We start from the raw sequence: 13,605 nt of genomic DNA on the forward strand, positions 1-13,605 counted from the left end.
AGCTCTTTCTATAACCTAAAAGGAAAAAAAAAAAAAAAAAAAAGGCAAAGAATCATTACACCTCTGCTGTCCAGGCTCCAGCACAGAAATAAACCGAACAGCCTGGTTTGCCTGACAAGCTGTGAAGACTCAGATAATCCTGTCCAGCTTATTCTCCACTCAGGGGCAATTTGTTCCTTTTAAACCCCWAACAGCATTTTGCCAAAGCTGCCATCAGGGAAATTGTGACATGAGCTGTGCAAATATTTACTCAGCCATTCCTACGCTGCTWCCCAAAGAAGTTATTGTTCCCCCCACTCCCCTGCCGGCAGGAAGCACAGCCATGAGTTAATTTGGCGACCGCTATTAGCGTTAACACTCAGGTTTTACAGAACGCATTTGTTTCCAAAGCGTTTCCCTTAACAGGAAGCCCCCGGAGCCTGCACGCATGCTCCAGTCCGCCGCCACCAAAATACCTAAAATCAGGCTCGTTACTCGTGGGTGCAGTCAAAAGCTGTGCCACTCTGAAAACATAAAACAAAACCCCGAGGCCCCAGCGAGGATCGAACTCGCGACCCCTGGTTTACAAGACCAGTGCTCTAACCACTGAGCTATGGAGCCGCCGCTCAGAATTCATCCCGRCTGTGTCTAATGAGCGGTCCCGCCGCTCCCCGCCGCCCCCTGCCGGGCGCCCCCGGTCCCGCGCCGCAGGCCCCGCCCGCCTCCGGCCCTGAGGGGCCCGCCCTGCACAGCGGCCTGGCCTGGCCGCCGCCGCCGGGGGGAGCCCGCGGCCCGCCGGGAGCCGCKCCGAGCCCCGGGACGCTCGTCGGGAGCCCTTGCGCCGCCCCGGCCYGCTCCTCGCCCGCCAGCACCGGGGTGCCGCTCCCAGGCGAGTCCCTGGGCCCTCCGCAATCGCAGAAATAAAGCTGCAGGAATGCACACGCCCGGCCGAGCCAGCAGAGGCACCGGAGGAGAGATACGGGGTGGGCGAATGTCTGACGTGCAGACATACATACAAATCATGGTGATTTGTACTGGCTAGGAGGAAAAAAAATCGTGACGATGGATTTTTGTTGGGGTGGTTTGTTTTTTGGTTTTGTTTTTTTGGTTTGGTTTGGTTTGGGTTTTTGTTGGTTTTTTTTTTTTTTTTTTTTTTTTTTTTTTTTTTTTTTTTTTTTTTTTTTTTCCCTGCAGCGGTTGGATGTTCTTGGGAAGTTTGAGCACGGCTGCTGCGGGGCAGAGGTGCAGCCCGGGGCCTCTGAGCAGCACTTGTTGGGTGCCTGCTGCAGCGCTGAGCATGGACCMTAGAGAGCATTTCTAGGTAGTTGTCTCACCTGGTGCCCACACACCGACTTTAACAGAGGTCATGGAGTTCAGAAGCTTCAACGAACAGCTCAAAGATGCTGGCTGGTGCTGGTTATCATCACTGCTAACAGCACACATTAACCCAGAGGTCTATGATCGCTTATGTGTGGGCAGACTGAACATTTTTTAAAAACTTCATGGCAAATAAAATTACTGCAGTCATATGCCTTTCAGGAAGCAATATTCAGGGCCTTGACTTGATTCTGGACTATTACCTCTTTATATAGAATTCAAACTTGTATCAGCAGATGGGAAAGGGATGCAGTGGGAGAGCTCATAAACCTGGCTTGGCTTACAGAAGTCTTGAAAAAAAGAATGTTATACTATGGAAATAAACCTGCAAGTCCACAGTAGTATCAGGGTCTGCAGTATCCTAGGCATTAGATGTGTAAATCTCTGATTTCTGCCCAAAGATTTTTCCTTTGAAGTATCTTCTCACATTAATCMTCTGATAGTTTTAATAAATGACAGCAGTGAAATTTGAAATAAACACTGAAAAATTATTGCTGACTCATAAAACTCCATGTGGCAGCTGAATAGTAGATGCTGTCAACAAAACAACAGGAGCAAGTCCATTTTCTCCATTGAATGATATTCATTACATGTGTGTATATTGAATTATTGTGAAAATATTCAGTGAACATTAAGTGTTTAAATCCATTAAGCACTTTATCTCAATCCTCTGCCAACTCTGGAAATAACAAGAAAGTCTTAGTTGTATTTCTAGTCATTCTGRAAAATATATTCTTTTTTAAATTACAGATGTATGTATTAATCATGCATAATTTGCTGTGTTAATTTAGGAACATGTCTGCTCTGMGATATGCTTGATACTAAGCCAGGTTGTAGACTTCTCAGTCTTCAAAACTGTGATGACTGCCAGTGGCCACTTCAATGCTTTTCTAGATGGTGTGTGTGTGTGTGTCCTATCTGCACACGTGTAATGCAGTGGAAGAATACTACACTGTAGAAAACTAAAGGTCTGCAGATTGTTTGTTATTAAGTAATATTGTCATGATTAGTTGTCACACCCTGGAAAAAAGAAAAAATGCCATTACCATGCAAAAGACCATGCAATTTTTCCCCCGTGCCACTTTATGCTCAGTCTGAGTTACCATATGCCTGTCTATGAAAAAGTCAGTGAAATCCCCATTGGAGACTGTCATGCAAGTACATTAATGCATAAGAATTCCAGAACATATTTTAAAACTATTTTTAAAAGCCCCAAACATCCAAAAAGCCCAAAAGCAAACTAAAAATACCCTTTATGAAAACTTGTTACATATTGCTATACTGTTCTCATAAACCTCTGTTGTGTTTTTCTGCTATCTCACGTCACTGCTAAGGCAGAATAGCCATAAAAGATTTCAGAAAAGTTTTTTTAAGTCCTAATGGGGATGGACCTTTCACCACTAGGGCAAGAGCTGCCAGACATTCCAGCTATAGTACAAAGGACAGTCTTTGGAAAAGAAAAATTTTACTGGGTTTATTATTTAAAACCTTTGCACACTTAAGACAGACAGGCCTCAAGAACTAATGGGCACTTTCATTCATTCAATTACCTGGGAAACGCAGACTACTGTGCATTGAAAAAAAAGCAATATAGAATGCAGTTCCTTTAGGAGCTGAGACTCACAAAGACAGGATTGTACAAAACCTGTGTGAGAGCTGTCAGCACAGCTGAGGCAGTTGGCACTTACCTTCTCACTTCAACAGGGAYTGACTCCTGGAGTCAAAGATGTTCGCCTTCCCTCGATCAACAAAAGAAATGCACCGGCTGTGATGCTTGAGGAGTGAAAACTGAAAGTGGCAGCACGTAACAATGGGAAGAGTAGAGTGTTTTCTGTATTCTTCAGAGAGAGCGTTACAGAAAACCCCACAACGATAATTAAAAATAAATTCTTATCTACCTTATCATCATCTTAAATGACTGAATCTAAAGGTTTGAAACATTGGCTTTTTCTCTGTGTTATCGTTCTATTCTAGGCTCATTTACAGCAATGAAACAAGATTGGTTTTCATTTGGTCCTGGAAGACAGGCACCAAACCACTCTAGTAGTTATACTGAATCTTGATCAAATAGTTATTTAGTCCAAAATGAGTGGCAAGGTCAGAGGTGTCTGAATTCAAGATAAGAGAGTGGACCCAGTTCTCACAGTGGAGGCAATTGTGCTTTAGAATTTTCATGCACTGGCATTTTGTTGCTGTGTTCTTAGGGAATGTACAGATCATCTTTAAGAGCTCTTCTGATTACTATGGAAATAAGAATCAACAAATAAACCAATAAATCATTTACATTCCTCCAAGTTCTCCTCTATTCCTCTACACTGCTATGTTTTATCTCTCCCCCCTCCATCTTTCAAACACATTTTCAGAGCCAAACCAATATCTACTTGGCAGAATTTCTTTAAACACATATTCTTATTTCACCTCTATATTACTAAGTAGCTCATCTTTTTATAACTGAAGGCGATTCTTTGCATATGAAGTCTAAAAATGCTGTCTAACTTAAAGCCACCAGAATCTATTATTGCAGTAATCACTCCCTCGCTAAGTCTGTACATCAGTGCCTGAACTGAGAAGCCCTCCCTTTCTTCAGTGCATTAGTATTGACAAAGCTAGTCCTTCAAATACATTTTTAATAACATTTTTATATGGTGCAATATCACTGAAAGTTCACTGCATTTATTTTTGTCAGTTCAGAATGAWGGGATTTTATATGAAAGGATTGGAAAGATTTTTCTGTTAGTGCTCTTCATTTTAAAGGCTCCAAAGCATTAATGCTGTGAACGTTAATATTTTGGCCTGATACATAATCTGCTTCTGCACATATTGCAGCTGGGCTAATGGAAGAAACCAGGAAAGTAGCTTTGTGAATCAGGAGCACTGCCAAATTGCAGGGATCTCCTCAATGTTCGATGATTTCCATTTATTTTTTGATTTTTTTAATGTCACTGTACCAGAACAGTGGCATAGGCTGCCTTTCATGTTATCAGAGACATCAAAGGGAGGTACCAAGGACCTGTCTCTTTACTGTTTTCCTCTTTTTTCAGGCACTGATGCTCCTGTCTAATGAGTCCAACGTAGTGCAAAAATAGCATCCCTGTGCATGAGCGSCGTGCTCATGAGAGATGAGAGATCTGCCCCAACCAGTTGCCTACATTCTACACCAAAGCAAGGGAAGAACCAGCTCTTAAGCAGTAAGTTGGGTGGTTACATCTCTGTGTGCGCTTACTGGGGCTGCCTCTGACTGGGAATCTTCCTGGCAATCGGAGCAGATGAGCCAGAAAATAAATTGATCTGCCCTGCACATTGCTTACTGATTTCATCCCTTGGTAGGAGGTGAGTCCTTGGAAGAGGACATGCCTCTTCTGAAGTGAATCAGTAGAGGATTTTGACATCATCTAGTGTCTTTCAAGAACGTGAAATTTATTTTCCAGCTGTCACTCACAATTAATCTATTTTATTCATGTGGGGAGGGGAGGGGATAAAATTTAGTTCTCTTACATTACGCAGCTAAAAAGTTCACTTTGCAAATCTGTTTTCTGAGGAAGGAAGGAATTTCCCTAGAGCAGACCAAGACTGCTTCCTGCAAAGGGACTGCAAAAGTCTCTTCGCTTCTCATCACAAAAACAAGTTCCCTTTGCATTTCCCTATCTTTAATTTTTTCTGTATTCACTTCCATTATTGGTTTATATTTCCATTAGGGGGGTAGGCCAGGAGGAAGGCTCACCAGAGAGCTCTGTTGTGCGTATGAAATAATACTGTAGCAAAAGAAAACACCAAAGCAAATTTCTTCTTCTTTTTTTTTTTTTTTTTTTTTTTTTTTTTTTTAATAAGCAAGCTGATAGGAAATGAGTTTCCTATGGGACAGAGCTGAGGGAGAGTGGAGTTCATATAAGATTTTCTACATCATTTCATAGCTATCCAGTTAAGAACAGGCATCAAGCTACAGCAAGGGTCACCAGGTAATGTTCCCTGACATGGAGTGCATGCTTCTCATTCCATTAAACCACGTCAAAGTAATGCAGTGAATATTACACTGGCTTGCCAAACTGCATTAACCGCAGTGCTTTCTCTCCAGCTCTTTATGGTGATGCCTCTTGGAGTAATAGCTGCATGAGGCTATTGGGAAATCTGACCAAGTATTTGCATCTTTGCAAAGGCTTGAATCCTTCAGCCTTCTTGAAGCAGAAAATATGAACAATAGTCATACACACCCTAATATTCATATAAAATATCATGTTAAATATTCAGAAGGGACAAGAACAGGTCCCCTAAATTAAATTCAGCATCTCAGCMACAACAGAGTAGGTATGGTTTTTCCTAGAAAAGAAATAAACATCGAAATCTTGAGTATGATGTCAGACAATCCTGGGTGTATAATCAATGAAGAGATCTGTCTCATTTCTAACTTTAGTTTTACACAGTGCAATGTTGTAAGGAGTAGAAACAGCTCACTCTGCCATTCCTATGTAAACAACACTGGGCATTATTGGAAGACCAGGAAAGTGCAACAATCTCTTAGAGAGTCCCGGGACAGAGGCCTATTTCAGTTTATATGGAATTTCAATGTAGCCAGTGTATTTCATGGCAAGCCATGTCACAGCTACAAATTCCTCAGTTATTTTCACTATTTGGAGCAGGCGAATTATCACATCTTCCATTCCTTTGTTTAATTTCAGCTGAATCCCTGGAAAGCTGTGTATCATACTTCTCTTACCTACATTTTATGTTGACAGGTGAAAAATGTGAAAAATGTGAAAAATAGGAAAAATTACAGGTGCAATGGACAGATTATGCTGGTTTACACAAGACTTCTTTTGATAAGTAATAAAAAAGCTTTTCTTGATTCCTATCTGCACTGCTTTTAGGTGCAGATTTAAAGAGTTTAGAGATTTTAGAGAGATTTAAACTGGCTAATTTGGAGTCCTGGGGCTATTCTAATTGAAACCTAGGAGTTCTATATCCCAGTAACATAGTCGGTACCAACACCACCATATTCTGCTAAAACATCTCAGTTTAGGTGGGAAAAGAACTTAAGTGTTCACTTGGGCGATTGTTGAAACTTCAAGCAGTCTCCTGCTCGTGCTTTCTTGCTGTCAGTAGCAGCATCTACTGCACCACCAGAGTATTAAAATTGCAGTAYCTCCTGCACCAGCTCACTTCAGACAAACTGTGAGCGTGACGACTTCATCACCTCCAAGTCAAGCTGCATGAACCTCAACCTGACACTCCACATTTCTACATCCTGTGACCAGGACCCCCAGTACTATATTCATGAGCCACTGGAAGAATTAGGGGACAGGACCAAGAAGTAAAATCACAGCCCAACCTCAGTGAAATCTGCAGAAGGAAATATTTTTTCATTCTGTTCTTAGAAATGAGACACATGGTACCAGCATTTTCTTAATTACAGAGAGAGGAAAGTTTTGAACTTCCATAGTTTTCCAGCTGGAATTTTGTCCAACAGAAATCACAGTAGTGGGTATCTAGTAATGCTAGTTAAAAAGAAAGGCTCCAACAAGAAATTAATTGATATCGAGAGATCTGGGCTTTTAATTAAAAAAAAAAACAAAAACACATTTGCAAATAACTAGACCAGCTTCTAATGTASATTGATATAATTTTGAAAATATGGGTGGAGAGTTGCTTTTGAAATGGACACCTGCACCATAATGCCRGTATAATTTGATTTTTATCAATGTACTTTTTAAAATATATTCTYATTATACCATTTGTCTGTTTTATATCACACTGGTACTATACCTTGAAATGTAATTCTCTGGAGACACTTAGCAGTGATATGCTAGCTCTTTTTATGTATTACATTCTTATTATTTATTTACACAAATGACACAAAGAACTCTTCATTAATATCATGATGACTCCATTCTCCGGAAGAAAAGAATACCTGACAAAAGTCATCATCACAGCTCCTAGCAGTATTTTGGTTGTGTCTTACTAAGGATTATTCTGTCGAAAAGCCAAGTTTCTTTTCTTTGAAAGAAAGCCCAAAGAATTCATTTAAAATTACAGAATGAAGTGGCTTGGAGGAACTAACAAGCATAGCACAGTAAATAATATCAGTCTGTTTTTAAAACTACTGGSTGAAAGTTGTATTTTAGAATACATTTATTATAAGAAATTACTTAGATAATGAAAGCAAATCTAAAAATATAATTTCATTTTTATTATTTATGCAGTTTGTTTGCTTTTTACATTTAATTCTGCTTGCCAAATGAAAACAGACTGCTTTTTTTCCTTGGCAGTATTATTTTTCTGGTTGTCAGACACTTGCCAAGGCTGCAGTGATTGGGTTTCAGACACCTCAGGGGAAATGGTTAAATCCTGTTTTCAGCAAAGGATTGATCAGGGCAATTCTTGAAAACACATGTGTAGTTTGGTCAGATCAGAGCCTACCCATGACTGCATGAGTGACAGTCAGCAAACAGCACATGCCAGGCCATGCTGCATAGGCCTGGGTCACACACTGAGCCTTCCAAAGTCAGTGCAAGTCCCACCAGAAAGTGCTCCCATGGAACATTCCCTTTCCATGTTCAYAGCCGGGAACCAACATTCGGGTTTGCTTTGGTTCCAGGACCACCTGGGCTTTGCTCACCTTCAAAACTCACACTGGACACCGGGATCTGGGCTGCCTCTTCGGGTCCCAGCAAGGGAAGTTCAGTTGGTTCACCTCAGGGACTGGTTCTGCCTTGTTTAACATCATGAGTGTGAGTGCAGTCMCACCTGAAGAATGAGAAAGGAATCCACAACTGTAAGAAGTTTTTCAGGACTGTGTTAAGACCTAAGTCCAAACAGTGGGATGCAGACCGCTGTCAGAATTTATGTCTGTATACCTGTGACAATTTGGGCAGTAATTTTTGGAGATCAGTTATGTGCCTACCTCTCATTTTCACGGTTTCTGTTAACGGGAGTAAAGTCCAGATCCAAAGATAACTGTCCTTCAGTGAAACAGCTACAGACATTATCTCACRAATGGACTGATGCTGGATGCAAGATCTCTGAGTCTCAGGAAGGTCTGGATTTGAATTCTCTGGTTTCAGTACAGTCTCATTTTTGAACTGTAAATCCCTGATAYCTTCCAGTGAGATAAAAAACCAACTCAGGTAGAACTCATTTTCAGGTCCTACAGTTGTTGAGTTCAGGGACATGAGGGATTACACCTAAGATGACCTTTGAGTTTAGAATTCTTTCCTTTCCTTTCCTTCTTTCTTTGAAGTTCCTTAAGATTGTAACAGGGAGATTTTATTATGSTTTAATATCAAACATCCTCATTTATCTAAGGCTATTAGAAGAACCTGATTTCTTGCAAATTCTTATACACTAGGGGGTGCAAACATCCTTTTAATGAGTCCAGAAATAAATAGTCTCATCAATACCAGCAAGGAAAGTGCCTGGTCTTGTACTGAAGCTTATGTGGAAAATAGCTAATGTTTTAAGTCACATTTGGCTCATACAAATGAATAAATAAAAGCATTGCTTTCAGCAACAGCTTTTTAATGTTTTCTGGGTTTATATATGGAACGGAGAAGATGCTAACGTAGGAGTTACATAACAGGAGAATTCAGCTCCAGCCTACTTTGCATGCCATTGCCTGCAGCTTTCTCATGTCCTGTGTGACTCAGACACCGCCRTAAGCTTCGCGGAGGGACGGTCTCAACTTTTTACCCCACATTTTCATATCATTATGTGACAGGCTCATTTTCTGACTCAGGCATAGGCTGAAATCTGTCTTTCAAAGCACTTATTCTTCTGCCGTTACACCAAGATCTCTCTCTTGCAAGTCATGGTGTGAGGCACAGTGGGCTGAGCAAGGCAGTGTTGTTTCACTTGCCTGGACCAAAGTGCTGATTTTCTCAGCTTGTGCCARCAGAGCATTTTAGCTCTTACTTAGCAGGGAGCAGTGGTGGTTCTGATGAATGTGATGGGATTGCTGACATGCATAAGCATTAATCATGTTTCTGCACCGTAAAAGCAATGGAGCAGTTTTGAGTACCAGTACAGTTTTCCAGCTCCAGTATCAGTCCGTCTACTTATGCATCATTACCTACTCATGCATCTTTACTTTCACATAGGGAACAGAGCATCTGAAGAGGTATCATCCTCTCATAATAATGCATTTTCCTTTTAGGTCACCAAAATAATTCTGCAGCTACAAAGCAATGCTTATGAATGCAGGATCCTCTTGTGCAACATTTCTTCCTTTGTATTTATTCATTTGCCCATTCCTTATCTCAGTAARGCATGATCAGAACCCTCAAAGTCCCTTCTCCTAAATGCTGTAGAGAAAGGACTAAAATCTGAACTCATAAATAATCTTGGAAAAAAAATCCCATGGTTTTATGCACATCTGCTTTGCCTAGATTCTGTTTTTCCAAATGTATAGGGGTTTGCAGATGTCTGTGCATCTCAGACACAAATGCCATCTTGTGATTGATGGACCCCTACCTAAATACCTCTAACTCTGCCTTACCACTTGATGCCACTCACACCATCAGCTTTTATTTCTGCAGAGTGTTTCATGTTACCTTGTTTTTCCTGTGTTACCTTCATCACTGCATCAAAACAAAACAAGAGAATTAAAGCAGGTCAATGCATTATGGTTAAATATTTTTTTCTAAGGGAGAGTGGGCCTTTCCAAACACCATTAAGACAGAATCCTGATTGAATCTGGTGCAGCCAGATTAAATGCATGTTAATAGAGAAGGACAATTATTGTTGACTTCCTAATGCAAACAAGAACTTCAGACACTGATTTCTATCAGCCCATTAGAGCTAGCTGAATTCTACACACTGTTTTAACAGTTGCTTAGCAATGGCAAATAAGCTGTTCTGTCTCTTATCACTAGAGGTATAGTTAGAACAATACCTATTATTGAACTGAATAAGTATGAAATTAGTTTATACTGTTCCTCTTTTTGTGATGGCACTTGGCAGCAAAGTGAATTGTTTGGGCTGCAGGCAGAAGCACCAATTTTTTTCCTAGAGCTAAAATGGAGAGAAAATGAAACTGAGGCTTTGCTGTTGCTGTTTATCTGAAAGCATAATCAAAAAAACTTCGTTTGTATATGTTTGTGTGTGCAGGAAGGAAGAGRTTTTCCTTCAAATATCTTCTTTGAGTGAATGTCCAGGGTTGTGACAACACTAATAACTAGAGTCTATTGAAAAACCAAATACAGCAATACCACACTGCAATATCATTTCCTGCCTCTTCCTCCATGGGCATCTCTGATGAAGTACCTCAGCTCGGATCTGGGGAAACATACTGGAGGTAAAGCTACCAAAGCCAAGATCCAGAAAGACACTTTAGGTACTTGTCATTTACTGTTGCAACTCCTGTCTTTTAAGTGTGCACCTTCCACTGAGGAGTCCCCACAGCAGCAGAATCCAACATTTGCTGCAACATTCACGCCTTGCATGAAGGGTTCATGGTCACCACAAAAGGGAATGCTTAGTTGGCAGTATGGTTCAGTTCTGGTTCTGCAAGGTCTTAATTATGTCTTTCTAGTTAGGATTTATAGTCACAGCTCCTGCCTCCAACAGGAATACCCCAATAACGTGTCTGTACTCTGCTTTGAGGTAGATGCTTTACAAGAGAAACTGAGATTAAGTAAGGGCTGCACAGCCAAGCAAAAATTTCTGATTTTAGGCTAGCTTGTCATCCTCCAAGTCTGGTGCAATGAAGTATGAATTATTTTAAGTGTCTTGAGTAATTTCAACAGAAAAATTGAAGAATGCTTCTACTTTGCAATAGACTAGTTTTATAGTTGGTACTTTGGGGCAGCAAAAGGGTTGGGTTTGAATATCTCTGTCTGAGGAAATAATTTAACTTTTGGATTCCCTGATAGAGAGAACCACTAAGCTTCTGCAGAGATAATATGCCACTGTTTACTCTTTCTCCGGCTACATTTAATAGAAAACAGCAGCAGCTGCTTTTGGACCCACATAACTGCTCCCTACAGTGGTTCTCMGGTCACTTACCAGTTTTAACCAGGGCTGGCTAACAAAGCAATCCCTGTTTCTGAAACCTGAGTGTAACAGTGTAAACCCTGTGTTTGTGMCATCATGTACCCAGATTCTGAAGCTTCTCAGTACTGAAGCACTTCTGTGCACCAGCAGAGATAGGAATTAGCTACCTTTGAGACACCAGGTGGAGCAATGCGCTTTGGGCTCCTGGCACTCCACTGGCAGCATTGCAAGGAGACCAAGAGGCAAAGGGACTGTCCGATTGTTGGATGCAAATGTACACAAGATGACGGAGCATGTACCAGCTGAATTTAAAGAGCAGCTGAGTATGGGTTTTGAACCACAGAATGGTTGAAGTTTGAAAAACCAGCTTGAGATCATCTAGTCCAGCCCCTCTGCTCGAACAATGTCGCCTGGAACCAGTTGCCCAGGACTGTGTTCACCTGGGTTTCAAAAATCTCTATAAATGGAGTCTCATAACCTCTCTGGGCAACCTTTACACTGTTTGAGTCCCCTCACAATTAAAAAAAAAATAAAAATTCCTATGTTCCATTTGAATGTGGCTTGTTCTATCACTGAGCACTATTGAGAAGAGTCTGGCTCCCTTGCCTTCATTCCTTTCTATCAGGTGTTTATACACACTGGTAAGATCACAGCATCACAGAATGGGTCCACAGTGGTTGGAAGGGACCACAGTGGCTCATCTGGTCCAAMWTCCCAGCTCAAGCAGGGTCACCCTAGAGCACATGGCATGGGATTGTTTCCAAATGGATTCCCCCTGAGCCTTCTCCCAGTTTAAGAGTTCGAGCTGTCCCAGCCTCTCTTCATATGGAAGGTGCTCCAATCCCTCAAACATCTTCATGGCCCTTGGCTAGGCTCACACTAAGTTCGCATCTTTCATTGCAGGGGAGCCCAGAACTGGACACAGGTCTGAATGCATCATGCAGGCAACTCTAGATCCTCTCCAAATCTGAGCCTTCACACTCATTTTCTTTTTCAGCCCTCAGTCTCTTGTTGAACTTCCAGCAAATGAGCAAAGTGCAGCTTTTGCCCACCTTTCCATCAGAAGTAGGTGTGAAGCTATCAGGTTTAGTATGCCAACAGACATTCACAAGCTGAGAATGATTTAGGGATTCCTGCAATGCAAATCAATCTCATATTCTGTGAAAGAAGYTTTGTTACCGATCTCACTGCCTTCTGAATGGTGCCAAATACTCCCTATTTTATTAATAATCCATGTAAATTTCTAGTATACTTCATGGGAAAAAAACCCATATTAATTTCTTGCTTGAGCTACTGGATTCTTATAAAGCCTACAGTATTAATCAGTCATTTACACTGATTCAAATTAGCCCAGTTAGAATTTTTACTAATATTTKGATTGCTATAACCAGACGCAGAAAGAGCAGTTTAACCTGAGCTAAAAAAGCTGGAGTTGCAGCTGAAAGGTTTGATCACTCATTCTTACCTGAATTCCTGTCCTGCAGCTAAATAACTACTTTTAAATAACTAAATGAAAAAAATTAAATTTTCAAGTAGAAATATAAAGTGGAGTGGAACTGCTAAATTTCCTATTAAAGGTGTAAAGGACTCGTGGGAGGACCTCAGCCAGTAAGATGGGCAGGCTGAAAAATGGCTTGGTCTGCCAATTCACAGAGCAGCCAGCCCCAGAGGGAGCAGTCCAAGGGCAGAGTGATCTTCCCACTTCTCTGGGTGTTGAGGGGGACCCAGAAGCAGGACTGCCTGTTGGGGGTATGTGGGGGAACTCCTAGGGAGCTGGAATACCAGCGAGGCTGCCAGGTGACGTGAAAGCTGAGCTGGCCAGAAATGAGCTGTGGACTTGGCAGAGGGCAAGAAAGGAGAGAGCACCTTCCAGTCAGACCTTCYTGAAACAAGGGCATCATAAACATTTCCACCCCAACTTGATGTCCAAAACCTTGGCTACCTCCTGCACAGTTTCAGTGGTATTAACATGCTTTTCAAACTTCTATGGTGTAGGCTTGCACAACCTGCAGCTGGAAAAATGCTGAGAACCGAAATTAACTGGAGAACAGTCAACAGAGTATTTTTTTAAAAATACTATAGCATTGTAGATAAACAAGATTGTCCTCATCATATTTAAATCAGTAAAAAATCTTTTTGATGGTTTGTTTGGGTTTTTTTTTTAATGGTGTTTTTTCTTAAATAATACCACTGCAGGAATCCCAGTGTACCACAGAACTTGCCATGGTGCATTGCAGAAGCCAAGTGGGACTAGCCCAGGTTTAATCC

At 41.3% G+C, this 13,605-nt stretch overlaps 1 non-coding gene across 1 annotated transcript; it reads right to left on the reverse strand.

Annotated features, from left to right (window-relative positions):
* Nucleotides 1-527: 527 nt before the first annotated feature.
* TRNAT-UGU (transfer RNA threonine (anticodon UGU)) lies at nucleotides 528-600 on the reverse strand. Its single transcript has one exon. It is a non-coding gene; the product is annotated as a tRNA-Thr (tRNA).
* Nucleotides 601-13,605: the final 13,005 nt, after the last annotated feature.

This window comes from Malurus melanocephalus, unplaced genomic scaffold (genome assembly GCF_030028575.1).
Source record: "Malurus melanocephalus ecotype Western Australia unplaced genomic scaffold, MMel_1.1 scaffold_0, whole genome shotgun sequence".
In the NCBI taxonomy this organism is placed as follows: Eukaryota; Metazoa; Chordata; class Aves; order Passeriformes; family Maluridae; genus Malurus; species Malurus melanocephalus.